Below are 21,580 nucleotides of genomic sequence, written 5' to 3' on the forward strand. Positions count from 1 at the left end.
GTAAAATGCTGAATAGAAATGACATGACCAAGAACCTTTACCATGATCCAAAAGAAGAAGAGGAAGAGAGGAAGAGGAAGAAGAGGAGGAGGAGGAGGAGGAGGAGGAGGAGGAGGAGGAAGAAGAAGAAGAAGAAGAAGAAGAAGAAGAAGAAGAAGAAGAAGAAGAAGAAGAAGAAGAAGAAGAAGAAAAAGAAGAAAAAGAAGAAAAAGAAGAAGAAAAGGAGGAGGAGGAAGAGGAGGAGGAGGAAGAGGAGGAGGAGGAAGAGGAGGAGGAGGAGGAAGAAGAAGAAAAAGAAGAAAAAGAAGAAAAGGAGGAGGAAGAGGAAGAGGAGGAGGAGGAAGAGGAGAAGGAAGAAGAGGAGGAGGAGGAAGAAGAAGAAAAAGAAGAAGAAGAAAAGGAGGAGGAGGAGGAAGAAGAGGAGGAAGAGGAGGAGGAGGAAGAGGAGGAGGAAGAGGAGGAGGAGGAAGAGGAGGAGGAGGAGAATACTCATCTTCCAGTAGGTAGAACAGAATGAAGTATTTTTACAGATGTCTTTCATTGGGCTGAGGAACTTCACTTCTATTCCTGGTTTGCTGAGAACATTTGTGTTTTCTCAGATCATGAGTGGGCATTGAATTTGTCAGCTCAATACTCTCCTGATGCTCTTTTTCTCCGTCTATTGAGCTGACCTTAGGGTTTTACCCTTGATTCTGCCAATGCGGTAAATTAAATCAATTGTCTTTTTTAATGTTAAACTTTGCACTCCTAGAATAAACCCCACTTAACAGTCATTATGGTTTGGATCTATAAATGTCCCCAATGGCCAGGAGTTTGGGAAGATGGGATCACAGAGCTCTGACTTCATCAATTAATTCATCCACGGATAATTCATAATTAGAGAGGTGATAGACACGGTCTTTGTTAGTAAGCTTCTGAGTTTTTTTTTTTTTTAAATTTTTATTTATTGATTATATGTAAGTACACTGTAGCTGTCTTCAGACACTCCAGAAGAGGGAGTCAGATCTCGTTACGGATGGTTGTGAGCCACCATGTGGTTGCTGGGATTTGAACTCTGGACCTTCAGAAGAGCAGTCGGGTGCTCTTACCCACTGAGCCATCTCACCAGCCCAGCTTCTGAGTTTTATCCCCAGCAGTGCAAATGATGAGTTGATGAGTAAGAGTTAGGGGAGGAGGAAGGAAGAGGAGAGGAAGAGGAAGAAAACAAGAGAAAGGGGAAGATTAATAATAATGATGATAATAGTAACAACTTGAAGCAGAATTCATTTTTATTAAAGTATAACTAATCTAAACACTGTGAGAGACAGATAGGGGAGTGACTTACTCAAAGACGCACAAGAACTGAGGGGTTTCTAACCTACAACCAGTAACTATAGTTTTTCTCCCATGGGTTGCATCACCTGGTCCTGTCTCCTAAGAAGCTTCAGAGTTGCCTCTGCTGCATCTGGTGATAGGTGAGGAAGCCAGACTAGTGTTCCACCCTGACGGAAGAATCCCCATGGGCTGGCCTTGTATGGCACCTGGGAACTGCTCATTCTTTTACCCAATGCTGCCCGTTTCTGGGCATTCAGAGGAAAGAATGAGTACAATTGGGCCAGGGGTGGGTGAGAGGGTCCAGGACAACAAGTTAATAACTTAGAGAATGTGTACTTACCACACATAGATTATGTGCCCTGAGATCCAGCCCAACAGCAGTGAGTAAGATCAATGAGGTCCCTGCTTACACAGACCTGAAGTGCTAGAGCTCTGTGGAGAACACCTAGAGATAAACACATTGACAAAAACAAAAACAAAAACAAAAACAAAACAAAACAAAACAAAACAAAACAAAAAAAAAACCAAAGATAATGTCAGAAAGTGATACATGATATAAAATTTTAAATGGATGATATGAAAGAGTGACAGACAAGAGAGCATTAATGTTGGTCAAGAAGACATTCCTAGGAGGGGCCAGATCTAGGAACTGAGATGTGAGTGACAGGAAGGAGGCAATCCAGCAAACACCGAGAACAAGGCATCAGTGAGACCAGAAAAGCCAGTGCCAGATTACAGTGAACTTTGTAGGCTGGAGAGGGACTTCCGTTTTATTCCCAGGTCATTGGGTTCTCAGAATGAAAATGAGATGATTTATTGGCATTTCAAAGAGCATGCTAAGGCTGAAGTAGGAGGGTCATGAGTTCTAGGCCAGCCTGGACTACAAAGTGAGATTCTGAAAAACAAACCAAAACTAAACCAATCCAAACAGATCACTCCATAAGGAAAAGCAAATACGAGTCTGCTGAAATGATTTAATGAGCAAAGGTGGTTTGTTTTGTTTTGTTTTTCCCCAGACCTGAGAACCAACGTTAGATCCCCAAGACCCATCTGATGGAAAGAAACTTATGGAAAGTGTCCTTTGGCTTCTTTTATAGCCATGGTATATGTGTGTACATGCACACACACACACATTCATACATACACATGCATGCACACACACGTACATACACATACATGTATACACACACGTATATATACACACATACATACCTACATGTAATAACTGCTTTTAAAAAGAACAACGTATTTATGTTTCTATATATATTTTAGAAATTATCCAGATATGGTGGTTCATGCCAGTAATGCCAACACTCTAGAGATGGAAGCTGGAGGATCAGGAGGAGTTCAAGGCCAGCCTCAGAGCTCAAGGCCAAGTTGAGATATATGTCTCAAAAACGTTCTCTACCCTTCAAAAATGGAAATTAAGTTTATAATGTGAAACCCACCACCTGGGTCCTTTCACTGCTAAATTGTATCAAATGCTTAAGGACCAAACAGTAGCCATCTTCTCCAAATGCAGGAACTACAGAGGAAGGACTCTCACCCACTCTGTTTCTGAGGCCGGCACAAACCTGCTGCTGCTCATATTTGCACAGTGAACTGTCCCTGAAGGTTGTGAGTTAAAGCAGACTTCTCTTCCTGTCTGTCACTAGGCTGGGGTCAGGGATTTGGACAGTGGAGAAGGCCCATCGGAGTTCTACAGCCTCAGCTGGTGTGCCTCAAATTGTGGGGTATGTGACAGTCAAAGGTTCTGACTCTGTATCCTCTCCCTTCTCCGTAGGCCTCCTCTGAGCACCATGGTGATCTCTGGGTAGTTAGATCTCCATCACAGTTGAGTCTAAATCCCTAGAGGCCTGGAAGAAGCTACAAAGTTTCTTGTAACTAGCTTTGCTTGCTGTTGGCCAAGCAAACCAGTAAGGGAAGACAATTAGCCACCACTTCTCAGCAGGAAAGTTGAGCATACTTCCCGTGAAAACGCTGATGACATCACTAAGAAAGAAGGCTACCAGTCAAAATCACTCATGAAAAAAAAAAGTGTGATGCTATTTAATAAAACAGTTATCAAATCAAGTCTCTACCGATTCATAAAAAGCTGATAGCACATTGTTACTGTGTCAGTCAGTTGTTCCTTATTGTGACAAAAACAAAAAAGGAAAACAAGAGGAGAGAGGCAGGTTTGGGCTTAGAGTTCCAGAGGGCTCCGATGGTCCACCAGTTGTAGGCTATGGGCCTTTGGTCAGGCAGTGTGTAGCAAAGAAGACTTCTTATCTAACAGCATCCAGCAAACAGAGCCAGAGAGGAAGAGACTGGGGGCAAACACAATCCCAAGGGTGTACCTTTGAAGAATCCAATCCCTTCAACTAAATCTCACTTCCTAAACATCTGTGGTGGTGAGTTTTACATCACCTTGACACAAACTGGAGTCATTTGGGAAGAGGGACCATCTACTGAGAAAATGCCACCACCAGATTGGCCTGTACTGGATTTTTTTGATGGATGATTGATGTGGGAGGACCCAGCTCTCCCTGGGCAGTGTCACCCCTGACCTGGTGGTCCTCTAAGAAAGCAGGCTGAGCAAACCACAGGGACCAAGCAGCACCACTCCATGGCCTCTGCATCACTTCTTGCCTCCAGGTTCCTGCCTTGAGCGCCCTACCTGACTTCTCTCAGCGATGCAGTATGACCTGAGAACTCTAATCTGAAATAAACCCTTTCCTCCCCAAGTTGCTTTTGGTCATGGTATTGTCATAGCTTCATCCCCACATTTCTAAGGATGCAACTTGCTCCAATACTGATAACCTTACCATAGATGAAGAAACTGAAGCTCAGAGAGACTCGGTAGCTTAGCCCCTGCTGCACAGCAAAGTAGCTGGAAGAGCTGGCGCTCAGATTTTCCCCTCAATTTATGATCCACCAACAAGGGCATCAATTTCAGAGATTAACAGCTGCAAATGATGGCATCAAACTGGCTGCCCCAGCAGCCCTCCGAAGTGCATCTCCAATTCAGGTTTATCTTCATTAAGCAAGTAATTCATTACGGGCGGTAAGCATTCACATCAGAGTGAGAATATTAAAAAAGTAATTATATTTTTCACAGTGCAGCTTTCTGGGTAAATTGTATGCAAATTGCTGTCTAAATCAGGCTGGCAGATCCCAAGCAAGTCTCTGTACTCTTTGGGGAGATACTCTGGAGGCTGGCCTAGTCACCCCCAGTTCACCGCTGTGAGTGTCCAGCCCAGTGCCTCTCACTCAGTCAGGGAAGGCTCAGAGCTGTTGTGTCACAACTCTAGCAAGCTACAGTTTTCTCACCTTGAAGTGGGCTCCTCCTTGGGATGGACAGTCTCTGGCATGAGGCCTGCCTCACGTGGGTATGGTAGACAGGTCACTTTGGAAAATGGAAAACCTGTCCAGGAAGAACTGCAAGATGTAACAGTAAAGTGTTGGCACCTACAGGCTGGGTGGGGGTGGGGCAGTGACCGGAGTGGAGCACACTCACCTTACCATTGACCTCAAGTTTACCACTTCTCCTCGATGGACTCTGCTTGATACCCAGCAGCACTAAGTCAGCTGTCGAGCACACACAGCCTCATGGGGGGAAAAAGCCCAGATGAGGATGGAAGCAACTCAGAATCACACATTGGATAAGGAGCCAGGACCCAAAACCCATGTGCTACTGATACCCATGGTCAAATGGGTGGCCCTTCAAGACCTGCGGGGTCTTGAACTTGAACTTGAACCTGAGAACTGCGTCTATCTGGAGCAATCTGCTTGATCCTGGGCTTGGATCTGCACAGGTTATTTTCCATCTGATCTTCATTTTCTCCATGTGTCAGAGGAGGCCACTTGACAGTTGAGTCTCTCTGGACCCCTTCTATGGGACTTTCTTACTAGGTAGGATGTCAACTTCATCATTTGTGTTCTTCCAGAAAAGGAAAAATCTGAAAAGAAACCTGGAACTTCTCAAGAACCTAGCAGTAGAAGCATCTGGGCCTGGACTAGGGGGTCTTGGTGCCAGATGGAAGCATACTTGGCCCACCCATGGGACACCAGCTGAAGGTAATGGTTTAGGAAGATGCACAGCGCCCCCTTGTGATAGGGGAACCTGTTACAGAGTCCCAGCGATCGATTTAAAAGGGACCACGCAATTCAACGCAAATGTACCACATTGGGACAAGGAGTTATGCTTAGGACCATGGCCATACCTGCCACGAAAGTCATTAACAACCTAACTCTAAAGCCCATGTCAGACCATCTATACCCATGGTCATACAAACTGAGCCAGGTTTGTCCAGACATGGTTACATTAGTTATAGTTAATCACAACAGAGCCCTGGGTGGTAACTGCCCAGAGGAGTACGCCACAGTCATATTTGTCCTTGGTTGCATCTAGACACGGACTCTGCTTGGGAAACAGATGCCTCTCTTTGTGCCAGCTCTTGTTATACATCCCTCAACTGTGCAGACTCTCATGTCCTCACTGTTGAGAGAACTGGAAGCCTGACCACCCCAACCAAGATAAGGGGTGCCCAGCCACTTACATTCGCACCAGCTTCTGTGTGTGGCCAGCTACTCATCACAGTTGCATCATACCCCTGAGATTTTTTCTAATTCTCCCATTTTGTTCTGGTTCCTTATTGGAACATACAACCTTTAGAGAAGCTCAGGCAGGCCTACCCTCACCTGCCTTGATACCACTGAGACATAGCCCAGGCCAAGAACTACTGCAAGTCTGGCCAATCTGCCTTCTGTATCCTTTGCTGAGGCTGGGGCTACAAGGGTTTAGGACTAAGAATATACTGTGGTGATTTCTTCAGGCTGTGAAAAATCCCCTCCAGGCTTTCAGAGCCTCTTCTGGCTGGCCCTCCCTTAACTCAGCTTTCAAGAGGAATCTCAAGGCTCCAGAAGCCTTTTATCACTGTAACTACCAGTGCCAGCCCCTGGGCACAGCCATAGCAGTGCCTTGATGCAGGAGTTCAGAGTCCAGAGATGTAATACTAACATGGACCCATCTATTCTCTGTGGACCGTGATTTCCCCTTCTATGCAGTGCGGTGAGTGGAGTGGAATAGGGATCACTTCGGATAGAGCTTCAGAGACTCTCCAGATACATATTTATTTATTTTTTTAAAAATGTGTATGTCTTTGTGCCTTTGTGAATTTATGTGCACCACCTACATGCAGGTGGCTGCAGAAACCAGAAAGCATTGGATCCTCTGGAACTGAAGCTATAGCTATAGGCAGTTGTGAACCACCTGACTTTGGGTGCTAGGAGCTGAACCCAGGTCCTGTAAAGAGTAGTAAGTGCTCTTAATACCTAAGCTTTCTCTCCATTCCCCGAGCCACTTATTTATTAGACCTAAACCCCATATAACTTTCATTAAGGATGGAGGCAGCAGGCCAGACCCCTCTCTCTGAATATCTTTTCTGGTACTCTTCCTCTACCAAGAGCTGCAGAGACAAGCCCCACTGGCAAAACGAGGGTGGACACAATCAGAGATGGCTCTGGGTACACGGTGTGTCTGGCATCCCTGTCTGGGTCTGGAGCTTCCGTCCGCACAAACCTTTGCTAAGTCAAATCTAATTCCCTCCTTTCCTGACATGTAGCCTTGGGCTTGAAGCTTTGCGTCACTGAGCCTCACTGTCTTCGGCTGCAAAATGGAGATAACAGCCTGGTTACAGGTGGTCATGGGGATACTTAAGATACAGTCTGAGAAAGGACTGACCCAGCTCCTGGCCTGAGGATGTGTGGGTGGGTGCCAACAGGTATCTCTGCTTCCTCCCCCATCAAGCCTGCAGTTACTCAGCTAGCCCAGGAGTCCTGCCCTCTATAGCCTACAGGCCTGCAAGGAAGAGCTTAATCTGAAAGGAAGAGGACAGAATGGGGAGAGCAAGGAGAGGAGGGGATGTGCGTGCAGAATCAAGGCGAAGAGCTTAGGCTAATGGAAGCAGATTTCTTCTCTTTCCTGCCACGTCCAGGGCACCCCAGGACTCTGAGCGGGCAACTATGTAGTGACGGAGAGAGAAGGGGAGAACAACCTACTCACCATGGATAGTTCGGGTCCTAGCTTCTGATATAACTGGTCAGGGAACCAGAAAGAAGAAAGTTCTCTACAGAAATGCCAGCATCCTCTCTTGGGACAGAATGCTTATGGCCTCTCAGAGTTCCTCATGCTTTGGCAGGGCACCCTTTGCTCTGCTAAGTAAAGCCTGCCTCCCTGGACATTCTGTGTTGGTTTCAGCTTTGTCCTCTAGACTGTGTGACTGCATCTGCTAGACAGCCCCAGGACATGCTGACCAGCTAGGTGCTCCGTCATACCCTTACCTACCTCCCTTTCCCTCCTTGAAGGCAGACAGCCATGCAGTTCTCGCTGTCATCTCTGGGTCTGAATCTTGTCACCTGCTTGGACACACTTCCATATATCCAGGTTCTTGTACACATTTGTGCACATATGCACAGTCATCGTGGAAGTGCACATTTACTTTCTGCCGTAGCAGCTGCCCCTCCTCTCCTGGACCCCTCTTCCATACTGCATGAACTTCCCTGGGAAGACAGAGAGCTGGAAAAGAAGGAGGGGTCCCTGGGAAGACCCATTTCCCTCCAAGAGCCCTTCTTCTCCCTCCTCCCTCTGCCTCCTGCCACTTTCCTATGTCAGGGCCATGCTGATGACACCAGAGAATCCATCAAATGCCACCCCCATGTCAGGTCATGTCACAACATAATTAAAGCATTAGATCTTCGTGATGAAGCCGTTGCCATCAATTCTGAGAGTGACTGATCCAATCTACAGAAAGAGGAAATTTCTCTCCGCCCGCCACAACCGCCACAGCTGCCTTCCCCTCCCCAGGAAGGGAGATGCTATTGCTTGCCATGTTGAGAGCTGCAGGTCTCAGCCTGGATTCCAGGACTTGAGCCATGTGATAAAAGGATCAGCTTCGAGGGGCTGTGCTCCTCCTGCCTCTGGGTCTACTGAGGGCCAGCCGAGCCTGAAGGCCTGGGAAATCTTTGGGTCATGCTGTGCGGCCTTGGAGAAGACACTTCTCACCTCGTTCTTGTAAGTGGATGGATGAGAAGGAAGGCGGTGATCTCCAAGGACCGATAATGTAGAAGATACAGGAGTGTGGGGCCAGATGGGACCTGCTGTGCATCTGGGATCACATGAATTCTCTTCCTCTCTCCTACAGGAAGGAGTAACTAACTATTCACAGCTCCTGTGAAAATTAAAGGGAATAGGAATGTAAGGACCTAACACAAAAGAAATGCCCCACCCCCTCAGCATCCTAGCCCTAGGCCTCTGGGCTTTAAGGAGGCCCTTGGGCCCAAAAGGTACTAGCCAAAGGCTGGGATTTAAACTTGGTTTTCTTTGCCCGCAACTTGCTAAGTATGGAAACAAAAATGTTAGGCCTACAGGGACAGAGAGCAGACAAAAGAGGTGGGACAAGCAGGGACAGAAGAGTTGCTGTGTCTCTTTTCAGATGATATCACCAGAAGGCTGGATACAGTGGGAACAGGAGCCAGGCTCATGGGAACAAGGAATCAGGGATGACCCACGATAGACAGAGGAACAAAGATGGGTCAAGGCCACCAGTCTACAGCTGATATGTCAGAAGAAGGTGGGTAAGAACTGGGAGGGCAGCCAGAGCCTACTACACTCTTCAGCTGGTGGGAAGTGGGGGCAGAAACAACCAGACTTGCTTGAGGCCACTTCAGTGACCCCAGCTTGGACTAAGTTTGAGGTGTTGAGAGACAAGGACAAGCCTTTGGACTGAGCAATTGGAAAATGTGGACTCAGCTTTGGCCAATGGCTACGCTGAGATATATGACCTTAGAGTAAGGTCATTATTACCTCTGGACAAGACCACTACTGTACCAGAAAGCACTAACCACAAGATCCAGCTACCATTTGTACCATGACATTAAAACACCTATTAAGTCATTTTTGCCTCCAAGCCACCCACATAACAAACTCCCTATAAAAGCTGCCCCACAGGATGTCTTGGCACAGACAGTTCATCCTTACTCCTTAAACCATTGTGCTGTATTATAGTGAATAAACTGTTCCACGACTTGTCTCCAACAGAAGGCTCGCTGTTTATGGAGCCGCCCCCACAGATCAGGTTTGGGTAGACTGGGTTTGGCTGGATAACCAAGAGTTAACATTGAAAACGTTGAGGAAGCACAAAATCTACCAGTGTGGAGTTCAGGGCAAGGTCTGTGCTGAAAAAGTCCACTTGAGACTTAAAAGTCATCAGCAAACAGATAATCCTAAAGCCAAGAGATTGGCACTGATCTCTGGGGAAGTAGGCTAGGCAGAGAGAGATGGACTGAGCCCTAAGCACTGATTACGGCATTCGTAAGACAAGGCTGGGAAGGGGAGGTCAGAAGGGAAGAGCCAAGCCATGTGCTGCATGTGTGGGAAAGAAGAGGCATTTATCTGTGTAAGGGAATGACAGCTCAAGCAAGAGGAAGATTGAGAACTGGTTGATGACAATGTGGAATAAATATTTGCTGAATGAATAAACGGGGAGTGCATTGAAATATGGTGTCAGATAGGATCTAGGGTGAGGCCTGACCTGGTGAGGACAAGGTAATCCTAGCATAGAGAGCTACAGCCCTGGAGCCAAGCACCTAAGGGGCAGGATTGAGTTCTCGAAGTCTCCCAGCCCAGGGTTGGGCAGAATGGGTTCTAGGAGCCGGAAGAAGACCCATACTGCAGGTGAATCTTTGATGGTAGCTGTGGGTGGGTGGGTGGGGGTGCTCCAGGCAGACCTGGGGGGAGTCCAGACCAAAGGCAGAATTCAAATGACATAAAAGCCCACTGATCTGTGCTATGTATGTACCAGACATAAAACTAAGCCTGTCCTAGAGAGCATCCTCTGCCTGATGAGAGAAGAGAGACCCACATAGACAGAATGCTCACGTCCATTAGTAAACACCCATCTCATGCAGTTCCCTTAAACGCCCAAGCCAGCTCCTGGAACCAAGATTCTATAGGCTGGATAGACAGAAAACTGCTTTGAAAGACTTTAGCATCTAGGTTCTGATTTCTGACCTCACTTTATTTGTGTGTGTGTGTGTGTGTGTGTGTGTGTGTGTGTGTGTGTATGCTCATATGTGCATAAACACATGTGTGTGTGTACATGTGTAGAGGCCAAAGGTTGACCCTGGGTGTCTTCCTCAATTTTTGCTCACCTTATTTTTTGAGACAGGATCTCTCATATGAACCCAGAGCTTGCCAATTTGGCTGCTATCACTAATTCATCTCAGGAACCCCTGTCCCTACCTCCTGAGCACCAGCTAGTATTGCAGGCAGCCACCACTCCCACCCTGCATTTCTGTGGGTGCGGGTGGTCCCAACGCAGGTTCTCATGTTTTCCCAGCAAGCACTTTAAGACTGAAACTTCTTCCCAGGCTCTGACCTCATGCCTCAATTCTTCCTGGGGACTGATCCTCTGGATATGACAATCACTCAAGCCTTGGTCATTTAGTGCAGCCAAAGAAACCATCTGCAGGCCCTGCCTGACTTGTTTGAACCTGCTCCCATCCAAGTCTTTCCTTCTCCTGCTTCTTTTATCTTGAGATCCTGACTCTCAGAAACAAGGACGACTTCCCCAACCCAGCCATTGGTCCCCACTCTACTTAACGGCTTCAGGACCAAACCATAGCCCAACAAGTGCAGCATAATTGAATAGAAGCTCATTTCCCCAACTATGCCCATAGGAGGTCTACTCAGGAGCTGGTTTTCCTTCAGGTCACTTGGCCTAGAGACTTGTCTCAGAGTCTCTCCTGCCCCCATTCCATGAACTGCTTACCCATCCTGCCTTACCAACATCCCCCTCCAAAGACAGATGTGCAGGGAGAAACTATCATGCACAGCACAGACAGGAAAAGATTGATTCTAGCCCATGGGCTCTGAGGCTGCTTCCTCTATAGAGTTCGTTCAGATTAGTGGTGGGGGGGTGGGGGGTCCGACAAATGGAGATGTTACTGTAGAGACTGATGAAGGTATCTTTGAGGAGGGGAGTGATTTGCTTGGGAAAAAGAGCAGTGAGATGCCCCTCAAAGTGGACATGGGGACTGTACTGGCTAGTTTTGTGTCAACTTGACACAGCTGGAGTTATCACAGAGAAAGGAGCTTCAGTTGAGGAAATGCCTCCATGAGATCCAACTGTAAGGCATTTTCTCAATTAGTGATCAAGGGGGAAAGGCCCCTTGTGGGTGGGACCATCTCTGGGCTGGTAGTCTTGGGTTTTATAAGAGAGCAGGCTGAGCAAGCCAGGTGAAGCAAGCCAGTAAAGAACATCCCTCCATGGCCTCTGCATCAGCTCCTGCTTTCTGACCTGCTTGAGTTCCAGTCCTGCATCCTTTGGTGATCAACAGCAGTATGGAAATGTAAGCCGAATAAACCCTTTCCTCCTCAACTTGCTTCTTGGTCATGATGTTTGTGCAGGAATAGAAACCCTGACTAAGACAAATTGGTACCAGCAGAGTGGGGTATTCCTGTGACAATCTGACCATGTTTTGGGGAGGACTGTGGAAGGACTTTGGAACTTTGGGCTTGAAGATCCATCCATTGTTAAGAGCTCTGTCGGATGTCGTGTAGGAGCTTGGAAGATAATGTTGAGAACACCGCAGAAGATGGAGCTCTTGTTTGTGAAATTTCAGAGGGAAAATTAAAGACTCTTTTCAGGGCCATTGCTGTTTTGATTGTGAAGATTCTGTAGTTCTGGTTAGCTGGGGCTGAAGAATCAGCTGTGATTAACAAGATACCAGAACTACCAAAGCAAAAACTTTGTATTACTGGGACTATTGATGCTGGTTAGCTGGAGCTAAGAAATTAGCGGTGATTAAGAAGAGACCAGCATCATTGAGGTGACATCTTCTGGGAAGTGTTTTGTGAAAGCACAAAGATGCTGTGTTCCAGAGATGGCCAAGGTTGTACTCCTGCTGCAGCGGGACTTGGTAATATGTAAGGGTCACCCAGGTGGTACTGGTTTTGAAGGCATGAAGGGGTCACGCAAAGCAGCTGAGGCTCGGTACTGTGAGAGGCCATGGAAGGCCATTGGTGAAGGTGCAGCCTCAGTTGCAATTGAAGGCCCAGGACTGAAGGGGTCATGCAGTGTTTTGGAGATGCCAGTACCATGAGATGACCACCAAGAGCAGCAGCAGCAGTGGGGTAGAGGCATCTGGAGCCTAGAGGATGATGTGTGTGCTACATAGGGCATGGCTGGAGAAGTGACCCAAGCCCTTGGAGGAGCCCAGAAGATCGTGAGTTGGATCCCAGACATTGGACAGTTGGAGATTGACTTTTGCTTTTGATTGTGACTGTGCCCTGATATTTTCCCTCTTGAAGGAAGAAACTGTTTTAGTGGAGCCCACAGTTAAGAGACTTTTAATTATAAAAAGACTTTGGATTTTAAAAAAGATGGATATTTTAAAGAGATTGAAATTTTAAGAATATGGAAATGCTGTGGGACTTTTAAAGTTATTTAGATCTTGGGGATGAATAAGATTGTAAGGGTTGAGGCTTACTAGTGATGTTTTTGTGTGTCAAGTTGACAAGGGGTCAATTGTACTGGCTAGTTTTGTGTCAACTTGACACAGCTGGAGTTATCACAGAGAAAGGAGCTTCAGTTGAGGAAATGCCTCCATGAGATCCAACTGTAAGGCATTTTCTCAATTAGTGATCAAGGGGGAAAGGCCCCTTGTGGGTGGGACCATCTCTGGGCTGGTAGTCTTGGGTTTTATAAGAGAGCAGGCTGAGCAAGCCAGGTGAAGCAAGCCAGTAAAGAACATCCCTCCATGGCCTCTGCATCAGCTCCTGCTTTCTGACCTGCTTGAGTTCCAGTCCTGCATCCTTTGGTGATCAACAGCAGTATGGAAATGTAAGCCGAATAAACCCTTTCCTCCTCAACTTGCTTCTTGGTCATGATGTTTGTGCAGGAATAGAAACCCTGACTAAGACAGGGACCAAGAAGAGAAGGTTGAAGGGGGGTAGGCAGCAGCCACAGGCTTCATCCTAGATGCTGCCAAGCATGGCAACCCCACACTGGCTACTAAGGATATTTCCAGATGTCCTGTAAGGACACAGACCCCTTCCATTGAGGGTTGCTAAACTGGTCTCCAAAGGTTCTGTCAGGTCCCAAGGATCAGGAGGAAGGTTGAGTAATTCCTTATTTTACTAAAACTCGTACCTCCCCAAGTACAGAGTTCAGGAAAAGAGATCAGAATGGGCAGCCTCAAGACTGTCTCGGATCTGATGTTACGCAAAGGAAAAGAAGTATACAGTTAGGACTCCTGGCCTCTTTTTGGAGAGCTAGATTGGAGGAAGGAGGCTGCTGATGGGGCAAAGGCTGAGGGATGGGACACACAGGATCAGGACCAGAACTGATCCTCAAGGCATCTGGCTACTCTGATGCAATGCTAGAGTCCTTTACTCTCCTCATCTGGTGGCTTCTGGTCCCTCTGTGCACATCTTGGCTGCCTGGATGCTCACCACCTCCCCAAAGGAGACTGTTTTATCCTAGTATAGCACTAGGTTCTAAAACTGCATCTGCAGGCCACTCAAGGTCAGAGCTCTTTGTGCTTTTAGGTTCCACAGAAATTATTCTATCATTTTCCAAACCACACAGCCTTACAGAGACAGAATTATGACTACAATGTCCTATGAAATCTAAAGCCTGGAACCAGTTGCACTGTGCTCTTGAATCTGGGGTCGTGGCCAATACGAGGAGCAATGTCGTTCTCCATGTGTGGACCCAGGTGAGTTTGTTACTTGTGTCAAGCACAGCACACCTGTAGCTGAGGTCTGCAGGGGTACAGACTGCCTCTGTGTCTCAGGTACAGGGGAGCACCATGCCATACACGGCTGGCTGTCTTGCATGAGCGCACGGCTGCATATGAGTATTGATGATTGTCTGGGTGTGGGCACAAAAGCTTCTCTGAATGAAGGTCTGTGTGTTGCTAACAAACAGCGATCTCATGTGTGAGTATTCCTGTGTGCTTCTGCATACAAAGGACCTCCCAGGGCTGCATGTGAATATGACAGCTAGATATGTGTAGGTTTGTGACTCTTGTTTCATTGTCTCTGGGTGTCTTTTTGCAACTGTGTGAAAATTGTGTGTGTGTGTGTGTGTGTGTGACAGATTGCAGCTCAATGAATATGTGATGCTGTGCTCGTGACAGATTGTAATTTAATGTGTGTGAGAGAGACTGGCTGGGGCCATGAGAGTATGAGAAACTGGTTCCATGTATGGCCGTGTGCTTATGTGTGTGGATGTGGTGTGTACATGCTTGGATATGCTGGTGTGACTCTGTGGCTGTGTGTTAATGGCTGTGCATACAATGGTGACTCTGTCTGTGTGTGAGGATGCAATGAATGTTTGTGGCCCCACTGTATGTCACACACACATAAATGGCTGTGGTTAAGTGCAAATGCAGGGTTCTGTATGTGGAGGTAGAGGTAGGAAGGGTGAGGACAGAGCAGGAGAAAAGGGGGACTTGCTCAAAAAGGTCTCTCCAACCCCGTTTTAATCAGAAACGGAGCAGCTGTTAGTCTGAATAGACACCGCACAACGGCAGACGTCTTAATCTCTTCTGCATTGTGATTCACTCGGCGAAGCCCTATTACTCAGCTTTTGATAGGAGCTTACTTGTCTCAAGTGTTTTCATTATTGCCCTAATACTATCTATTAACATACTGGAGGGAGCTCGCTGCTGTCTGGAGCTGGCATCACTGGGCTTTTAAAGATTATGGGCCTTGCAAATACATAACATTTTACTGCCTTGCAGACGTAATTCATTGTGTGTTGGGGGGAGCTCACGTAAATAGATAGGTAAATAGATAACGGAGTAGGAGACAGAGGGCGCTGGAGGGAGAGAGAATCTATGATCCAAAGGCACTCACATCCCAGCTTAAATAATCACCTTCAGGAGGAGGGGCCAGACAGACGCCTATCTCATGGAGGGCAACTCCTGTGCCAAATCCTTCATTCCCGGGTATTGTACGATAGCCTGTACTGCCTGGACCTGTTCGGGACATTAACCAGAGGTGCAAACTGAGGCATGATATGGGAAAGTGTGCGGTGAGGGATTTAAGAAGCAGGGACCCATGTTCCAAACCCAGTCTGCACCCACCTCTGAGCCTCATCTCTTAAGAACAAAGCAAGGGTGTTAAACGGAACTAGAGCACCAGCTCCTAGGGTCCCCACTCTAACCTATAAACAGTAGGACATTTTACCTCACAAAATCAGTATCTAACTCACCAGGCTGAGAAGGGGCTGCAGGCTCAGTTTCTACAGCATCTTGCAAGACTGGCAAGATACAAAAGTGTCATCTGGTCCAAATAAACTGTCCCTTCAGCACCCCTACTGTGTGAATACAGGCCTGCATCACCAGGGATCTCTCTGCTTTCTTCTTTTTACGAAGTAAATTCATTGCATTCATTGCAATAATAGAGACCCCCAACTCCCACCCTCAAAAATACCTCCTTGCTAGCCCAAGGAACTAGAAATTGTGATATCAGACAAATTTGAGGATTTTTTTTTAGAAAATAAGAGCAAACAGGGTTAGATTTGTGGAGAAAACCAGAGTAATGATATCAGTGCAGAAGAAATTGGCTGAAGAGGTATATGCTGTCCTTCCATCAGAACCTTGGAGACACTCCAAGTGCCGGGAGCAGAGAGCAGGTCACAGAGCAGCCATCGGGTAAAGAAAAGCACGGAGGCAATCTGCCCCTTCCGCTCCTACAGACACAGAGTGTTTGACTGAGGCTCTCGTCCCTGATGCCGGAAGCCAGTGACTGGTGAATGTGGAGATGTGGTAAACTGAGGCAATGAGTCACTTTCTTGCTGCTCATAGGCTTGTAGGTACCCTGCAGCTTGACTCGGTACCACGTGACTTGCTTTAGCCAATGGGCATTAGCAAGGGCAATACAAGCAGAGACCAGATAAGTACTTACCTGGGACTTGTCAGCCCCCTAGAAGCCAGCAGCAGCTCTAAAAGAAAGTCCATCCTTGTCTCCTCGCAGAGGAGTCTCTGGAGAATTAAACAAAGCAATACAAAAACCAACCAGCAAACAACAAAACCATGTAGAGAAAGAGGCCACCTGGTGGGAAGATGAGGTGTCTAGGCCACCAAGACCCCAGACTGTAAGGGCGCCATCTTGGGCCTCCCAGTGCAGCCTATTCAGCTGCTGACCTGAGTTCACGCAAAGCTAGGAAGAGTAGTGCGAAACTGTAATTGCAGCATTCCAGTGCTCCTTCAGTGAAATGGAGAATGGAGACAGGCAAGTCTCTGGAAGCTCATAGTCCAGGCCAGGTAGCTTTGTGTGCTCATTGGCAAATAAGAAGAAGCCCTGTTTCAAATGAGGTGGGAGGTGAAGACCAACAAACACCTGAGCACGTCCTTTGACCCCCACACTACCACAGTGGCATGTATACACCCAAGTTCACCTACATGAACCCATACATACACAGTTCACGCACAACCTACACACATACAAGGTATTTATTTGAGTATGAGAAAGAATAAACTGAAAACCCAAAATGATTCATCTCAGAGTCAGTGGAGATAATGCAGGGAAGAGTGGGGAACATTAAGGAACCCAAAGAGATCCAAAAGACATTTACTTTACAAAATAAAAGAGACTGCTATTGGTAAGGAACAAAGAGGAAATCATCCTTGAACACTAAAAGCGAGAAAATAAAGTCAAAGAACTCTCCTGGAAGGTATGATGATGGCACAGAAAATCCAAAGTAAGAGGAGATATAAGACCCAATATTTACCTTACAGGCGTTAGCAACAAAAATGACAAAGACTAGAGGTGATGAAATAATTTAAAATATGATTTTAAAGTAATTTCCAAAATCTAGAGAAAGATCTGAGTTCTCAAACTATAAAAAGACCTACCAAATGCTAAGCAGAAAGTACTAAAAAGACACGCATCCTGTGACATTTCTAAGTTACAAAATAAAAACAAAAATTTCAACGCTTCTGGATTTTTTTTTTGAACGCGCAATTCTACATCAGCCAAGCTATCAAGCATGAAAAACAAATCTGAGTTATTTTCAGATAATAAAGGACAAAGAAAATTTACTACCCATTCACTCCTGCTGAAAAAATAATTATGCACTTCAGAAAAACAAAAAAGGAACTCAAGAAAGAGAATGTCACAGGAGTACAAAATTTTAAGAAGCCAACACATACCCAAGAGTCTAAATAATAAATAAAAATGCATCTGTAAGAGTTCACATGGTTTTTAAGAAATGACTTCTTTTGAAAGTATAGAAACAAAATAAAACCACAATACTTGGATCTAAAGTTTTAACAGAATGTAGGAGGTGGTAGGAGGTTTAAGACATTATTGGAAGGGGAAAATGTTTAAATAAATTTACCTAAAATGAAGGAACTAACAAATGGTACACAAAACGTGCCAATAAATACCAAAAAATAAGGAAAACTTGATCAAACAAGTAAAAAGCAGAGGAAAATCCAAACATATCAGAAATAATAATAAATATGAATAGATTAGAACATCCTACAAAACTACAGAGACTATCAACAACCCGAGTACGCAGCCCTACATCCAAAGCTGTTCTTATTATGAGATTGACACTGTACTTACCGTGGTAACAAGGCATCTCAGTCCCATTTAAAACAACGCAACACAGAAAAAGTTAAAAAAACAAAAAACAATGGCAAATCGGTATGCGATAACAAAACAAAAAAGAAGTATACGCACATTTGTATCAGATTAAATAGAAATGAAAATAAAAGCATTGCCTGGGACAAACAGCACACTTTATAAAAGATGCAATCCACCAAGAAGATATGAGAATAAGATATGTTGTATATTAAACAATGGAATATTAGAATAGAGGAAAAAATAGCTTTAAAATGGCAAAGATAAGGATTCAAACTTGCAATAATACTTAATGTTTACCTATTTCTCCAGAAACTGATAAGTGGAGTGGTAAGGCTACAGGGTAATATAACCTGAAAGTTCAATATAAGATTTATATAAGAAAATTTCCGGAAATGCAGTATGCCTTAGCAGAAATAGCTATGATTTCTTTTCTTTTGCGCCCTTCAAAGAAACGTGAGTTTATAGGTTCAATGTTGAATGAGGGCACTCTTAAGAAGTGATAAGGTGGGGCTGAAGAGATGGCTCAGTGGTTAAGAGCACTTGTTACTCTTGCTATAAACTTGAACTTGATTCCCAACACCACACAGTGGCTCACAACCACCTGTAACTCCAGTTCCAGGAGATCTGATGCCCTCTTCTGACCACTTCAGGTACAAGGCATGTGTGTGATGCACACATATACATATAGGTGAAACATTCATACACATAAAATATAGATATTAAAAAACAACAACAGCAACAATAAAAAAACAGAGCTGAGAAGAGGAGGAAGAAGAGATAAGTCAGCAGGACAGGGTTCTCTTGACTTGATTAATGCCATTATTTGTTGGTTGATTAGCGATCTCTTGAGTGGTTCCTGACAAAAGAATGAGTTTGGCCCCATTGTTCCACCATGCCACACAGTACATCCCTCTGTCTAGCCATTCTCACTTGATATGTTCATTTGCAATGAGTCATTGGTCTGGTTCGAGGTCTCTGGCTTCTATGGCACCATCAATATTAGATCCACTCTGGGATTCCTCCCAATTATCCTTTTGTTGCCCTGTGCCATGGAGATCCTGCAGCTTTGGAACAGCAGGACTGGCCCTTTCATGCATCCCAACAGTTCACAGATGATGTAGTTTTTAGGGTAGGCCAACTGAAAGTCCTGGATTTGGACCTGGGTGGTAGCTGAGCTGGTCAGCCTGCTTCCCATTCCTCATTCACACCATCAGGGCGAGTTCTTCAACACTGTTCCAGCTAGGACGTGCAGTGCCACCCCTGGCAGGAGACAGGGGCAGCTCTCTTGCTCTCATGCCCTCAGAGCTGACTCACCTGCACCCACACCTCCAGAGCCAGCTCCACTGTGCTGCTCGGTCAAGGCATGGGGCCCACTCTCCCGAGTGCTGCAGCTGTCTAGGGGCTGGGCCAGCTCTCCTGCTCTTGGAGCCCGCTCACCCTCCCATGTCCCCTTCATCAGAGACAGCTCTCCTACTCTTCTGATTGCCCCGGGGCAGCAAGGGGAGAAGGGCACCACCCTCAAGCCCTCAGCTTCAAGGCAGAGTGTTCAGGCCAGCCCTCTCTTGCTCTCACCCTTGAGGTTGGCTTATTAGTGCCCTACCACCAGAGAAGTTTTCTTTTTCTTTTGTTTTACTGTTATTGTTTACTTGGGGTTTTTTTTTTGTTTGTTTGTTTGCTTTTTGTTTTTTGGCTGTGCAAGTGGGGGGGGCAGATATTTATGGTTTTTTAAAAAATTTGTTTGAGACAGGGTTCCCCTAGGTAACCCAGGCTGAGCTTCAACTATATCTTCTTCCCTCCTAAATCCTGGACTACAAGTTTGTGCCACCATTTTTAATGTTGTTTTTTTAAGTTTTATTCATGTATTTATATATGCATATGCTGCAGCTGTCTTCAGACACACCAGAAGAGGGCATTGAATCTCGTTACAGATGGTTGTGAGCCACCATGTGGTTGCTGGAAATTGAACTCAGGACCACAGGAAGAGCAGTCAGTGCTCTTAACCGCTGAGCCATCTCTCCAGCCCCTTTACTACTTCTTTAAAGCCTGTGTGTGTGCCTATTCACATTCATGGGTGCATGCATGTGTGTGAATGCATGTGTGTATGAGTGGAGGGCAGAGGTTGATACCAGACATCCTCCTCAGGCACTCTCTGTCCTATATATCAAGGGAGGGTCTCCTACTTGAACAGAACTTTCCAATCGGCCAGTCTAGCTAGCCAGCTTGTTCCAGGGATCCTGGGTTCTCCTCCCCAACACTGGGATATAAGTGGTTGCTGTGCTTGCCTGGCTTTTATGTGGATTCCAAGGATCAGAACTCTGTTCCTCACATTTGTACGGTAAGCACTTTACCCATGCGCCTCCTCCAGCCACTGCTATGTTTTGATGTGGCAAGAAGGCCCTCACAGATGCAGCCTCTCAGCCTCCCACCACCCAGCCTCAAGAACCACAAGCTAAATAAATCTGTTTATTATAAATTACCCACTCTGCTGTATTCTACTATAGCAACAGAAAATGATCAAGAATGCATATTTATACATTTAAAATATGTATGGGCTACTTACAAAAATAGCCAATTCTTAAAGTTGATTACAAGAAGAAAAAAAAAAACAACCTTATAATATCCAAAAGTAGGAAGCATACAGACTACATTTTCTGACAATGTGAGAAGAAATAATCTCAATGAGAGAAGAGAGACAACAACTCCACTCTCAGAAACTTAAAACACTGTCTATAGAACACTCAAGAGTGAAATGACAGATTATTTCAAAAATGAATGGCACTGAGGGCGTCAGGAAATGAAGCTGATTGTCAAGGTCGGTGCAGTACTTATAGAAAAATATCTAGCCTTGAACACATTTGTTAAAAGGGAAGAGAGAAAACGGAGTGCAAGCAGCTGGGAAAGAGAAAACTGGAGGGTAAAAATTCTAAAAAGAAGAGATGACTAGAGACAAAAGCAGAAATTAATAAGATGAGAAACAAATGTAGACCCGGAACGCGAAACCAAATGCTAATCGTTCTGTTTGCTCATCCACTTAAGGGCTTGGGGAAGAGGTGAAGATGCTAATAGCCACAGAAGCACTCGGATGATTTAAGATCAGCTTCTGGAAATGGCATCAGGCCTAGAATGAGTTAAAGGAGACCTTCAAGGAACAAGTAATTTCTATTCAACTCTATCCTGTTACAATGTTAAAGGTGGGAGCCTTCCCAAGGCCTTCGGCGTCTGCTATGCCCTGACTTTGTTTCTACATTCCGTTCTGCGGTTGCGTCCATCCAGGAATGTGTACGCGCTCTCTGGTTCCAGCACCAAGGCAGGCTTCCTCAGTCTTTGCCTCCTCACACCCACTGTGAATGACTCTAGGAAGAGCGTGGGATTCTAACCAAAGACAGCAAAAAGAAAGATATTTTTCAGGGACTTCTGGAAAGAAGTGGCTGTTGACCTCGAGGCCACAGTACTCTGGGCAGACACTTGCCTGCCACATAGAGTCAGGCAGGAGGGCTAACTCCGGGAAGCAGAGCAATGATCTCTGGTCACAGAGCCCCCAGGCAGCCATGCCTGGAATGCACCTCCCCTCAGCTTACTGAGCCAGTCTTTAAATCAACCGAGGCTGTCATTATCAGCTGA

At 45.8% G+C, this 21,580-nt stretch overlaps 1 long non-coding RNA gene across 8 annotated transcripts in view; it reads right to left on the reverse strand.

The window, feature by feature from the left end:
* Positions 1 to 1,074: 1,074 nt before the first annotated feature.
* Gm36574 overlaps positions 1,075 to 21,580 on the reverse strand; it is a 78,075-nt gene continuing 57,569 nt past the window's right edge. For 3 of the 8 annotated variants that reach the window (XR_001784418.1, XR_001784416.1, XR_001784417.1), the window contains 4 exons: positions 15,241 to 15,342; positions 4,627 to 8,525; positions 1,655 to 1,759; positions 1,077 to 1,116 (listed from right to left, as the gene is read on the reverse strand). This is a non-coding gene — a long non-coding RNA (predicted gene, 36574). Of the gene's footprint in view, positions 1,117 to 1,654; positions 1,760 to 4,626; positions 8,526 to 15,240; positions 15,343 to 16,273; positions 17,104 to 21,580 lie in introns of those variants that run through there. The other 5 variants (XR_001784420.1, XR_868087.1, XR_001784421.1 and 2 more) reach the window with 5 other exon arrangements.

The sequence above is a fragment of the Mus musculus genome, chromosome 4, assembly GCF_000001635.26.
Source record: "Mus musculus strain C57BL/6J chromosome 4, GRCm38.p6 C57BL/6J".
Classification (NCBI taxonomy): Eukaryota; Metazoa; Chordata; class Mammalia; order Rodentia; family Muridae; genus Mus; species Mus musculus.